Genomic DNA, 12,542 nt, shown 5'->3' on the forward strand with positions numbered 1-12,542 from the left:
ATAAATATTATTGATGTTGTCGCTGCAAGAGAATTTGTCGTAAGGTAAAGCTGTATATATACTCTCCACCAACCCCTCAAGTATTGTTCATGTCTATCACTCTTGTGGTTATGTTCTTAGCTTGGAGAGTGAAATATTTTTGTTCATTAATTATTTCATCCATAACATCTCGAAGCAATAATTATTTTATGACCAAAATAGTATGTTTGAATCTCTCTTTTTCACTAAAAGGAATTAGACTATTTGTCACGGAAAATAGTCTTTTTCGTAAAATAATAAGTTATATAATGCCTATAATATCATCATTAAATTAATTTTGTAAAATAGACTTACAATAAGTCTTATTGATTTGTTCCCATGCTCCTATCTACCCACGTGCTTGGCCATTCTAATCATATTCTTTAATTGAGACAATATTGCTCCCAAGGTGCGACCCTTAAGTGATAGAAATTTATATATATTATTTATTTATTTTGATCATTGATAAAATTTTTTTATAGAATTAAATCGATTATTCCGTTGAATATTCAACGTTAATAATTATTTACTTGGTCAACGAATTCCTTATTCACAGAAGGATCAATTTAAAGAATTTAATAATATGGTTAGGTCTTCATTATATGTTGGATTTAATCATTGGTGTTGAGCAAGATGCTGCTAATTTCCACCCGACTGATCGTCTATGTCTGTACGGAAAGAGAAAATGTAGAACATGTACAGCTTTGCCACTTGTCAGCTTGCTTGCTTTGACAAAGTAGGTTTAAGACTTTTAAGTATTTTTCCAATCTATTAAATATAAATACCAGCACGAAAGGAATGGGTAGATGCTGTATTTTTCGAATTCATTTTAGCTTATGTACCTGGCATAGTAATTCTGATTGTATCATGTTGATGATATGATAAATGTATGATTTGATGTGCGATAGCAAGGGTGAATATAAGCTTATTCTTTTTTAACAAAACAAAAGCAGAGATGCAGCGAAAAACAAAAATAAAAAAATTTGGACAGTTATTGGATTCTCATCCAGCTGCTACTCTAAAGTTGCGATCGCATTGACCGTTTACAAATACTCCTTTCGAACTTTTAGTAAGGAGAGAAATAGTAAAAAGCTACTATCTCTAATTTGAAAGCAAAGATTAAATATAACAACTTTGAAAGTAGAGGTCCATCGTAGGTTGTCGGAGAGTCTCTTGGCATAGCAATGACAAAACTTACATGATCACACGATCTGAGTAGTAGATGATGAAAAAAAATTGATTGATGAACCTCAGATCCCTATGCTTCTATTATAGAGTCTATCCACTCAAATGGACCATAATCTATCCTTGCTTACTCCAATCCAATTAAATAATCTGTTTGTTTGGTTGACTGATCCTCCTAATCACTCAACTGAACATTTGAGTTTCCTTTATTGATTGATCCGATCGTATCCAATCCCTGGTTACCAAATATGTTTGGTCAACTGATTAAGGATCAGTCAACCCTTCATCAACCTTGATCAGTCGACTAACTCCAAAATTTCCTTTACTGTGACACCTTGATTGAACCTCCCTGTTTGGTTGATCAAACCCTTCAGTCAACCCAAAATTTACTTTGCTACAAAACAAAATTAGCACAACAAGAATAACAATAATAGTCCTATAAAACAGAATTAGAAATATATAAGTATGCACGAATCAATCTTGACAGCTACGACTATCTCATCTCAACTTAAAAACCTTTATAGATTTCTTTAGTCGAATCAACGCCTTAGGTTATCCCTACTAGGATACGGCCTCACCGTCTTCCATAACGAAAGGTCTCTCCAAGACTTACCTTATTTACTCGATAAACATCCGGTCCAGCTAACCTATTTGGACTCATGCTTTTACTTAGTGTTTGATTGATTGATCCAATAAGATTTTTCTACAACACCAAATAAGCACAATAGATATAAATAGTAAAGTAAAATAGTGTTAGCAACATTCAAATGCATTGGTCCGGTCAATCACGGATAGTCGACCGAAAACCCTCTTTCAATCACATTTGCTTGAAGTTCACTCCTCTAAGACTTTTTACTACCTAGAGTTTAGTCCTTTGGGATTTTTCCTTTGTCAAGCATCCGATTAACCTTGCTTGCTTGGACTTTTCTTTTGTCAAACATCCGATCAAGCTTGATTTTTTTGGACTTTTCTTTTGCCAGACATCGAGTAAACTTACTTGAATTTTTCTCTTGGCAAACATCCGGTCAACAAAATCAAACACTTTTGTATTAATTCTGAGAAATGAAATGATAGTGTAAAAAACTTAAGTAGGTATGCTAAACAATGTGCAGGCTGTACTGAGTTTTGTAGTTGCAATTTTCTAGAGATGAATTTACTTAAATGAATGCGATTATTCTTTGGGATAAAAAATAACACATTTCTTGATAAGCAATCACATGACAGTTTGAGCGTGATCCCAATGAAAGCGTCATTTCTTCGCCCTAATCTGTGTAGTGAAGCAGAGGGTAGCTTGTTTTTGCCTGTGAGTTCTTGCTTCTTGATGCTAAGATAGAGGAATCAATGAATGACTCATTGACGGAGCTCTGTGTTTGGTTGTCATGGGAGATCTTCTCCAAAGCTTTGAACCTCACGTTGTCAACTGTAGAAGCTGCTCGATTTGCCAGCATGACCTTCACCGGCATCTTGCCTTCAAGCATGCTTACCACAGATGACATTGCAGGTCTGAGGGTTGGGGAAGGGTTGGTGCAAACAAGAGACAGTTCCAGCATTTGCAGTGCTTCCTCCTTTGAGTAGTTGGAGCCAAGACTTTGGTCAACTAATTCAAGCAAATTTCCCTGCTCTTGCAAAACATAAGCCTGCAGAATGGAATACATTATTGAGATCCAGTAAGATTCAATAACAGAACAGTCTATTGTTTAGTAAAAAAAATTTCCTTATTTTGAAAGAAAATGCCAATTAGAATTTGAACATATGTATCAAACAATTTAGATGAAAAGCAACATAAGTTTAATAGAAATGAAAAATGAGAAACACAGCATAGAAACGATTTCCACAAAAGAGGGATTTTTTTTTTTAAAAAAAAAGCAAGATCTGTATAACTTCATTGACTTGCACATCTGTCCAAAAATTGCAAGAAATAAAATAATTGTAGTGTTTGAACACTAAATCATTTTATTTATTCTTAAATAGTTTGGTTCAAACAAATCTGTTGATTACAGGTTAGCTTGCAATTATTTTATACTAATATGGGAACTGATTCTAAATATTTGTTTTATTACTCTTTTCAACTTTTAAAGTCTATTTTCTAAGCACGAAAAATGTTCTAAGAAGATTTTTTGATCCAAATTCACCCTACAGAGCATATCCCGGATGTGACGATGGAAGCTTCCACCGTATGATCCTATGTACGGCTCGACCGCCAACTCTACTGCTTGTCGGCGGCAGGTGTCTCGAGGATGATGTTATCCCCTGTCTCCTTTGTCCTCTTGCGTTCCCTGTCTGTTCCAGGGCCGAGCGGGTCTGCCGCTCGGCAGGCATATCACTCCTGCATCGGTCATATGCTCGGATGAGATTGCTCCTGCCTGTGTTGCCTTGTGCACCGGCCGAACGGACAACCCGCTCGACCCTTGAAACCTTTTTACCTTGAGCATCGGAAACCCGACCCCTAGTCGAGTTGTCTTTTATTCCACGGGGGATCCCAGGTCGGTCGACCTACTTCGTCCGGTCAGTCGGCCAGAAATGTCCGGTCTGTTGGTTGCTACTCGGAAAACCTATAGGTTCCACTGTACAAAAATTTTGTACAAAGGTCTGAACCTTTTCCTAGCTACCATGTGTTCTTTTAAATTAAATTTTGGATCGCCTGCGGAACTTAACACGTTTGATCCAAAACTTAATCTATTTGTTCTTTTAGGTTTTGACTTGGATCTCCTGCGGAACTTAACACGTTCGACCCAAGTCTCCTTAAGTTATTAATTCCATTAAATATTAATTTCCATAAAAGGTTCCCAGTACTGACGTGGCGAGGCACATGACCTTCTTGGATATGGGAGCAACCACCACCGACTAGACAAAACCTTTAATAGAAAGCTAATATTTAATTTCCTAAAATAACTTTAGGTTAACCAAAGAGAACAATCAAATCACAAGGAAAAGAAAGAAACAAAAGAACACAACATCGAAAAACATATTCGAAATACTAGAACGTAAGCCTCTTGTATTTGGTATTATTTCCATAAATAACTAGCATGATGCGGAAAAGGAAAAACTACTAGTTATACCTTCTAGAAAGACCTCTTGATCTTCTACCGTATTCCTCTTCTAACCTCAGACGTTGTGTGGGCAACGATCTACCAAGATGAGAAACCACCAACCACCTTCTTCTCCTCCAAGCAAGGTTCGGCCACAAAGGAAAACTTCACCAAGGAGAAAAAACCAAAATACTAACCAAGCTCCAAGAGATGCTAGCTTCCTCTCCTTCTTCTTCTTCTTCTCCTAGTAGTATCCGGTCACCACAAGAGCTCCAAGGGAGAGGGAGAGGTTCGGCCACCACAAGAGGAAGAGAAGGAGATGATGGCCGGCCACACCAAAGAACAAAAGAGGGAGAGAAATAATAGATGTTGTGTCTCATGAAGGCACCCTCACCCCTTCTTTTATATTCCTTGGCCTAGGCAAATTAGGAAATTTAATTACAATAAAATTTCCTCAATTTTCCTTGACATGAATTAATTGAGAAAAATAAAATAAAATTTCCCAATCAACTTGTAATGGTCGGCCACAATCAAAAGAAGCAAATTAGGAGAGTTTCAATCAACAAATTAAAACTTCCTAATTTGTTTCCGGAAATTTTAAAAAATAAAATTTCTCTTTAAAAATCTCTTCATGGTTAATAAAAGGAAATTTCTATAACTTTAATTTTATTAACATGTGAATAATTTTAAAGAGAAAATAAAACATCTCTCCAATCTACAAATAAGGAAAGAGATCTAATATCTTTCTTTAATCTTTTGTAGATCTTTTACAAGAGAGATATTTTAATTTTAATTCTCTTTAAATTATATCTTCCACATAATAATAAAAATTAAAATTAAATTTCTTTTTAATTTAATTTGGCCCCACTAGCTTGGGTTCAAGCTAGGGCCACCAAAAATCATACCTAGGCCGGCCCTAGCTTGGTTCCCAAGCTAGCTTGGCCACTATTCGTGGGTATAGAAGGTGGGTATGGTGGGTATAGAACTCTATAAATAAGAGGCTACGATAGGGACCGAGAGGAGGAATTGGTTTTGGTCTCCGATAAAATTAAGCATCCCGTGTTCGCCCCGAACACAACTTAATTTTATCAATGATAATTCATTCCACTAGAGAACTATCATTGAACTACGCACCAATCCCAAATTACATTTTGGGCTCCTTCTTATTATGAGTGTGTTAGTCTCCTATACCACTCAACTTATTGTGATGTCAGACTAACTCATTTAATTAATATCTAAGTCCAAGAGTAGTACCACTCAACCTTATCGTCATGTCGGACTAAGTCCACCTGCAGGGTTTAACATGACAATCCTTATGAGCTCCTCTTGGGGACATTATCAACCTAGTATCTCTAGGACACGGTTTCCTTCTATAATCAACAACACACACTATAAGTGATACCATTTCCCAACTTATCGGGTTTATTGATTCATCGAACTAAATCTCACCCATTGATAAATTAAAGAAATAAATATCAAACATATGTGCTTGTTATTATATTAGGATTAAGAGCACACACTTCCATAATAACCGAGGTCTTTGTTCCTTTATAAAGTCAGTATAAAAGAAACGACCTCTAATGGTCCTACTCAATACACTCTGAGTGTACTAGTGTAATTATATAGTCAAGATAAACTAATACCTAATTACACTACGACCTTCTAATGGTTTGTTCCTTTCCATTTTAGTCGTGAGCTACTGTTTATAATTTATAAGGTACTGATAACATCATCTTCTGTATGTGACACCACATACTATGTTATCTATAATATAAATTAAATGAACAACTACAAACAAATGTAGACAATTTGACCAAATGTGATTCTTTATTCATAATGAATGTTTACAAAGCTTAGGCTTTCAGTATACACTCCAACACGGTCGGTCGGCTTGCTTCGTCCGATCGGTTGTCTCAGGGTTGAATCTCCTGACCTTTGACCTCCACGTGCCGCTGACCTTCCGCCCACGAGGGTCCCCCGTCCTTATCACCGGATCAAAGAGAATGATGAGAGAGAAAGTGTGATGAGAGAAAATGAAAAGAGAGTGTGATTGGAGAGAGCATGATGAGAGAAGATGAGAGAGAAAATATGATGTGAGAGAAAGTATGATGGGAAAGGATGAAGAGAGAGAAAATATAATGAGAAAAAAAGAGGAGAGAGTGTGATGAGAGAGATTGAGGAGAGAGAAAGTATGGTGAGAGAAAAGGTATGATGAGAGAGAAAGTGTGATGAGAAAAAAAGAGAGCAGTGAGTATGATGGGAGAGATTGAGAAGAGAGAAAGTGTGTTGAGAGAGAAAGTGTGTTGAGGAAAAAAGGGGGGAGTGTGACAAGAGAGATTGAGGAGAGAGAAAATATGATGAGAGAGAAAGTATGATGAGAAAAAAAAAGAAAAGAGATTATGATGGGAGAGATTGAGGAGAGAGAAAGTGTGATGAGAAAAAAAAGAAGGAAGAGAGTGCGATGGAAGAAATTGAGGAGAGAGAAAGTGTAATGAGAAAAAAAGGGGAAAGAGAGTGTGATAGGAGAGATTAAGGAGAGAGAAAGTGTGTGATAAAATGATGAGAGAGAACAAAGAGAGAGAAGTGATACGAAAGAAAAAAAAATATATTTTGATATTCGATATTAATGGAGAAAATTTTAGTTTTAAGTCAAGGGTATTTTTGGAATAAGGGAATATTTTGATTGATGAAAATAGGATAATCACTCATTGAAGGGGAGATACATGGGAATGAGTTATTACCCAATTTCAAGGATTCATTCCCTTATTTGTATTCCTATTCCTATAATCCAAACATTAACAATGACAATCAATGATTCTCATTCCCATTCCCCACTTCTATTACCTTAAACTAAACGCCCCCTTAGTTTCTGGATTACCTCTATGCTTAAGGACCTAAACTTCTATTCTTTAATAAATTAGTATCTAACAACGTTAGACTAATAAATTAGTATCGAGGCAACTAATAAAAAATGATTTGTGTGATTTGTGGCGTCCCGAGCCGTGCCTGCAGCCTGCATCTCGAGAAACATAATTCCTTTTTCTATTTGGAAAAACACCACTGCGCAAAAGTCCGAAAATATTAACATATTTTGAACTATCCGGGAAAAAAAAATCGAAGTGTACTGGTCGAGGAAACGCACATCAAAAGAAAAAAGGAAATCTTTTTTTCGATAAATGCATTATTTTTTTTTACTCTAGGGCTTTCAGAGAATGTTGGGTTAAAAAAACTTAGGGAAAGCATTAGAATCCCAAAATGTACAGAAAAGAATAGAAATATAAAATGGAAGAAAAGGAGTCTTTATCATTAAACGAAGGAGAAGAACAAGGCTAAGATTTGAAAAACCTCAAGTAAATCCTTAAACGAAAAACCCAAAAAAAAAAGGGATGAAATCAGAGTGAAGGCAGTGAGTGCGGTTATTTACCTTCATGGTCAACCAGTCTCTGTGTCTGCGCTCTGCATGTCAGGTCCAAGAAGGAACTCAAACCCAAGAGCAAGGAGGAGAGGACGAGGAGACGATGACGGCTAACTTTCAACAGAGTTGCCGCTGTGATGGCGCTCATCTCAACGATTCCTAGACCAGACGGAGGAAGAGAAAGGATAAATATGGAAGGTATTTATAGAGAGATTGTTGGAACGGACTAGTGTGCTTATATAAATAGATTGAAGCAAATAGAATTAGAAAACATTTTCTTTCTTTTATTTATCTTTTTTTATGTGTTAAAAAATCAGTAAAAATGTATACAATTCGATACATATATTTTTAACACACTTTTTTAAAAAAAAATAATTACCGTTTAAAATCTTATTAACTTTAAAATGTCATTTATGTTTTTTTTTTATTTTGTTAGTAAAATGCTCTTAGGATCAAATATATTTGTTGCCTTTTAAGTTACTACCTAAATTATTCACTAATCCTAAAATAATATTTTAGAGTAATTTAATATTAATAAAATAATATTTTAAAATTATCAATTTTAAAAAATATATGAGAAATTACCCTACCGAAGTCAATGCTAAGCTAACAATTAATGTTTTTTTTATAATAAAAAACTCCTTGAATTTATTTATTATGAAGATTGAGACACTAAGGTAAATGTCATTGTTTCATGTGACAAAAGGCGATTCGTCTCCACTAATTCGTCCTTAGATCAACACGAAGGAGGTAAATCACGGGTGACTATAGCCATTAGTGCAAATTGTTGGATATTGGGGCCTTAAATGGACCAAAACGATTTAGAGGTAGGAAACCATCAATTGTTGAAAGTCGTAATTGACTTCAAAATTGAAATCTACGATTCGCGTAGATAGATTTAGACTATTAATTTGCTCAAAACCGATTAAGGGTGAATGAGAAATTAATGTTTAAAGTCAACCCAAAATAACATTTGTTATTCATTAATAAAGTGCATAGGAGAATAGTCCCACATCGGAAATTCTCGATGTGTATTCTCTACTTATTAATGAAGATGTGTTAATGGAGTTAACACAAAAAATAAAAGGACAGGTGACCCCTTAGCCCAGGGCGAGCAGGTGCTCGCACCTGTGAGCCCGCCACCTGCCACGTGCGCAATGGGCGCTTTGTAGGCGCACTTTGAGGAGCTTAAATGGATGCTCCAGGTGACATTGCAATGCATACGTGGCACTCGGGTGACGTGTCAGGCACGATCTGACGGCTGTGATGAGACTTGATCAAGCATCGAATCAATGGATCCGGATCCGATGGCCGATGACAATAGGCGGGATCCGAGGGTCACAACTCCTCGGATCTGATGGATGAGATTGAAGTGGGCTTGGTGAAGGGTTACAACCCTTCGGAATAGATGATCTAGATCGATCCAGCCCAAGGAACACATCCACTCACCCAAAGGACACTCAACCTCTTCGTTCAGTATAAATAGAACCCTCCGGATGATGGAAAAACACTCAATCTTCTCTTCTCTTCCTCAAGCATTCATCTGATCTTGTGCATTCAAGAGTCCAAGAAGTCTACTAAAGGTTCACTGGTCTCGGAGTAGGAGTGCTACGATTTCGAGACGTCGTCGTTGTATCTTGGGGCAATTGCAACAATCCGTTAAGCACGTAGCGGAGCAATATCGTTCTGGAGATAGTGTCGAACACTAGCCTCGACGATCGGTTGCATACTCGAGCTACCGGAGACAGATCGTAACGATATTTCTGACGATATGACTACCAGCGACATTCGACGGTAGTTCCGGTCGTTCCGCCATTCCGACAACCATTCCGCACGAGAAAGCCGGAGAAATTCACGGAACCGACTTCAAAAGATGGCAGAAGATGTTGTTTTATCTAACAACGCTAAACCTTGTACGATTTTTGCACGAAGACACGCCAGCCGCTACGGAAGGAAGTAAGGCTGCTAGCGATGCGTGGTCTCATGGAGATTTTCTGTGCCGCAATTATATACTCAACGCCTTGGACAACACGTTATATAACGTATATTGTTCTCTGGAGACGATAAAATCTTTGTGCGAATCCTTGAGAAGAAATACAAGACCGAAAATGCTGGATTGAAGAAATTCATCGTCGGTCGATTTCAAGATGGTGGACTCAAAGCGTCTCATCTCAAGTCCAAGATATGCAATTAATAATGCATGATCTGGACGCCAAGAAGCTGAACGAGACATTCGCAGTTGTTGTGGTAATTGAGAAGCTCCCTCATCGTGGAAGGATTTCAAGAATTACCTAAAGCACAAGCAAAAGGAAATAGAGCTGCAAGACCTGATCTTGAGGCTACGAATAGAAGAGGATAATCGAAAGTTATCCGACTCGGAGGAACCAAGCGGACTATAGGCGAAATGTCCAACCTGGTCGAGCCGAACGAAGCGGTTCAAAAGGAAGGCTCAAGCAAAGAAGTTCAAAGGCTCCTGCTACAACTGTGGAAAGGCAGGACACCTATCCAAGGACTGCAGACGCCCAAAGAAGCCAACCAAGGGGCCAAAGGATGTTGCGAATCATGTCGCAACCTCTCTTGAGGACTTGGATCTCATTGCGGTTGTATTTGAAGCCAACTTGGTGGATACCAACCCGAAGCAGTGGTTCATTGATACTGGAGCAACTCGTCATATCTGTTCCGATAAAGCGATGTTCTCCAAGTATACTCCGATAAATGGCAGGAAGCTCTATATGGGTAATTCCACGACGTCGCCAATTGTTGGACTCGGAAAAGTTGTTCTGAAGATGACGTCCGGAAAGGAGCTAACACTCATTGATGTACTCCATGTTCCCGACATCAGTAAGAACCTAGTTTCTGGAGCGGCATTGGTCAAGGCCGGAATTAGGCTAGTGTTCCAGTCAGACAACTTTGTACTTACGAAGAATGGTGTCTTCGTAGGAAAGGGGTACCTAGAAAAGGGTCTATTCAAAATGGTTGTAATGCCTGTACTCCGAAATTTTGATGGTAATAAAATAAATGCTTCCAGCTATGTTGTTGAGTGTTTTAATTTATGGCATGATCGACTCGGACATGTGAATAATAATACTCTCAAACGTCTCGTCAAATTAAATTTATTACCAAACGTCAATGTTGACGGTACACTCAAATGTGAAGTGTGCATGGAAGCGAAAATGACGAAACTACCTTTTCATTCGGTGGAAAGGACGACAACTCCTCTAGAGTCAATACATAGTGATCTATGTGACTTGAAATTTGTGCACACTAGAGGAGGTAAAAAATATTTTATTACTTTTATCGATGACTGCACAAAGTTCTGTTATGTCTTTCTTTTAAGAAGTAAAGACGAAGCCCTAGAGGCGTTCAGAACCTATAAAACAGAAGTTGAAAACCAACTTGACAAACGAATTAAAATAATTCGAAGCGATAGAGGTGGAGAATATGGTGCACCGTTTGATGAATTTTGTACAGAATCTGGCATTATCCATCAAACAACGGCACCTTACTCACCTCAATCAAACGGTGTTGCCGAACGTAAAAATCGGACACTAAAAGAAATGATGAATGCCTTGTTGATAAATTCAGGCTTACCTCAAAACTTGTGGGGGGAAGCAATATTATCGGCAAATCACATTCTCAACAGAATCCCTCATAAGAAAAATGATAAAACTCCATATGAACTATGGAAAGGTCGCGAGCCATCGTACAAATACCTGAAAGTGTGGGGGTGCTTGGCAAAGGTCGAAGTACCTAAACCAAAGCAAGTAAAGATCAGACCTAAAACGTTCGATGCGATATTTGTCGGATATGCCCATAATAGTAGTGCATATCGTTTCCTAGTTCACAAATCAGATATTCCTGATATACATGTGGGAACAACCATAGAATCTCGAAATGCGATATTATTTGAAAACGTATTCCCAAATAAAAAGGGAAACATTGAAAGTGATAACAACGGAAGTTCAAACAAAAATGACGTTACCGAACTTAGCTGTTATAAAAGGACTATTGACGATCAAAGTGAAGAGCCACGTCGTAGCAAACGGGCTAGAGTTGAGAAATCGTTCGGGCCAGATTTCATGACTTTCATGTCAGAAATGGAACCAAGAACATTAAGTGAAGCTCTCTCTAGACCTGATGCTCAAATGTGGAAAGAAGATGTCAATAGTGAAATTGAGTCTATCATGAATAATCATACTTGGGAATTAGTAGACCTTCCTTCTGGTAATAAACCATTAGGTTGTAAGTGAATACTAAAACGTAAGTATAAAGCTGATGGATCAATTGACAAGTATAAGGCCAGACTTGTAGCCAAGGGGTACAAACAAGAGGAAGGCCTTAATTACTTCGATACATACTCACCGGTGACAAGGATTACGTCCATACGAGTGCTAATAGCCATTGCAGCACTGTATGACCTTGAAATACATCAAATGGATGTTAAGACTGCATTCTTAAATGGTGAGTTGGAAGAAGAAATTTATATGGAGCAACCCGAAGGGTTCATGGCTCCTGGAAATGAGAAAAAGGTGTGTCGACTTGTTAAGTCGTTGTACGGACTTAAGCAAGCGCCTAAACAATGGCACGAAAAATTTGACAAAGTAATGCTGTCAAACGAATTCAGAATAAATGAATGTGACAAATACATTTATGTCAAAAACACACCTGAAGGCTATGTAATTATCTATCTATACGTAGACGACATGCTAATAATGGGCAGTAATCATGATGTAATCATGACTACAAAGAAAATGTTGACCAGAAATTTTGATATGAAAGATATGGGTCAAGCAGATGTTATATTGGGAATTAAAATTCTCGGGACATCGGAAGGATAGTTTTAACACAATCCCATTATGTAGAATCTGTATTGAAAAAATTCAATGCGTACGATC

The sequence above is a fragment of the Zingiber officinale genome, chromosome 8B (assembly GCF_018446385.1).
Source record: "Zingiber officinale cultivar Zhangliang chromosome 8B, Zo_v1.1, whole genome shotgun sequence".
Classification (NCBI taxonomy): domain Eukaryota; kingdom Viridiplantae; phylum Streptophyta; class Magnoliopsida; order Zingiberales; family Zingiberaceae; genus Zingiber; species Zingiber officinale.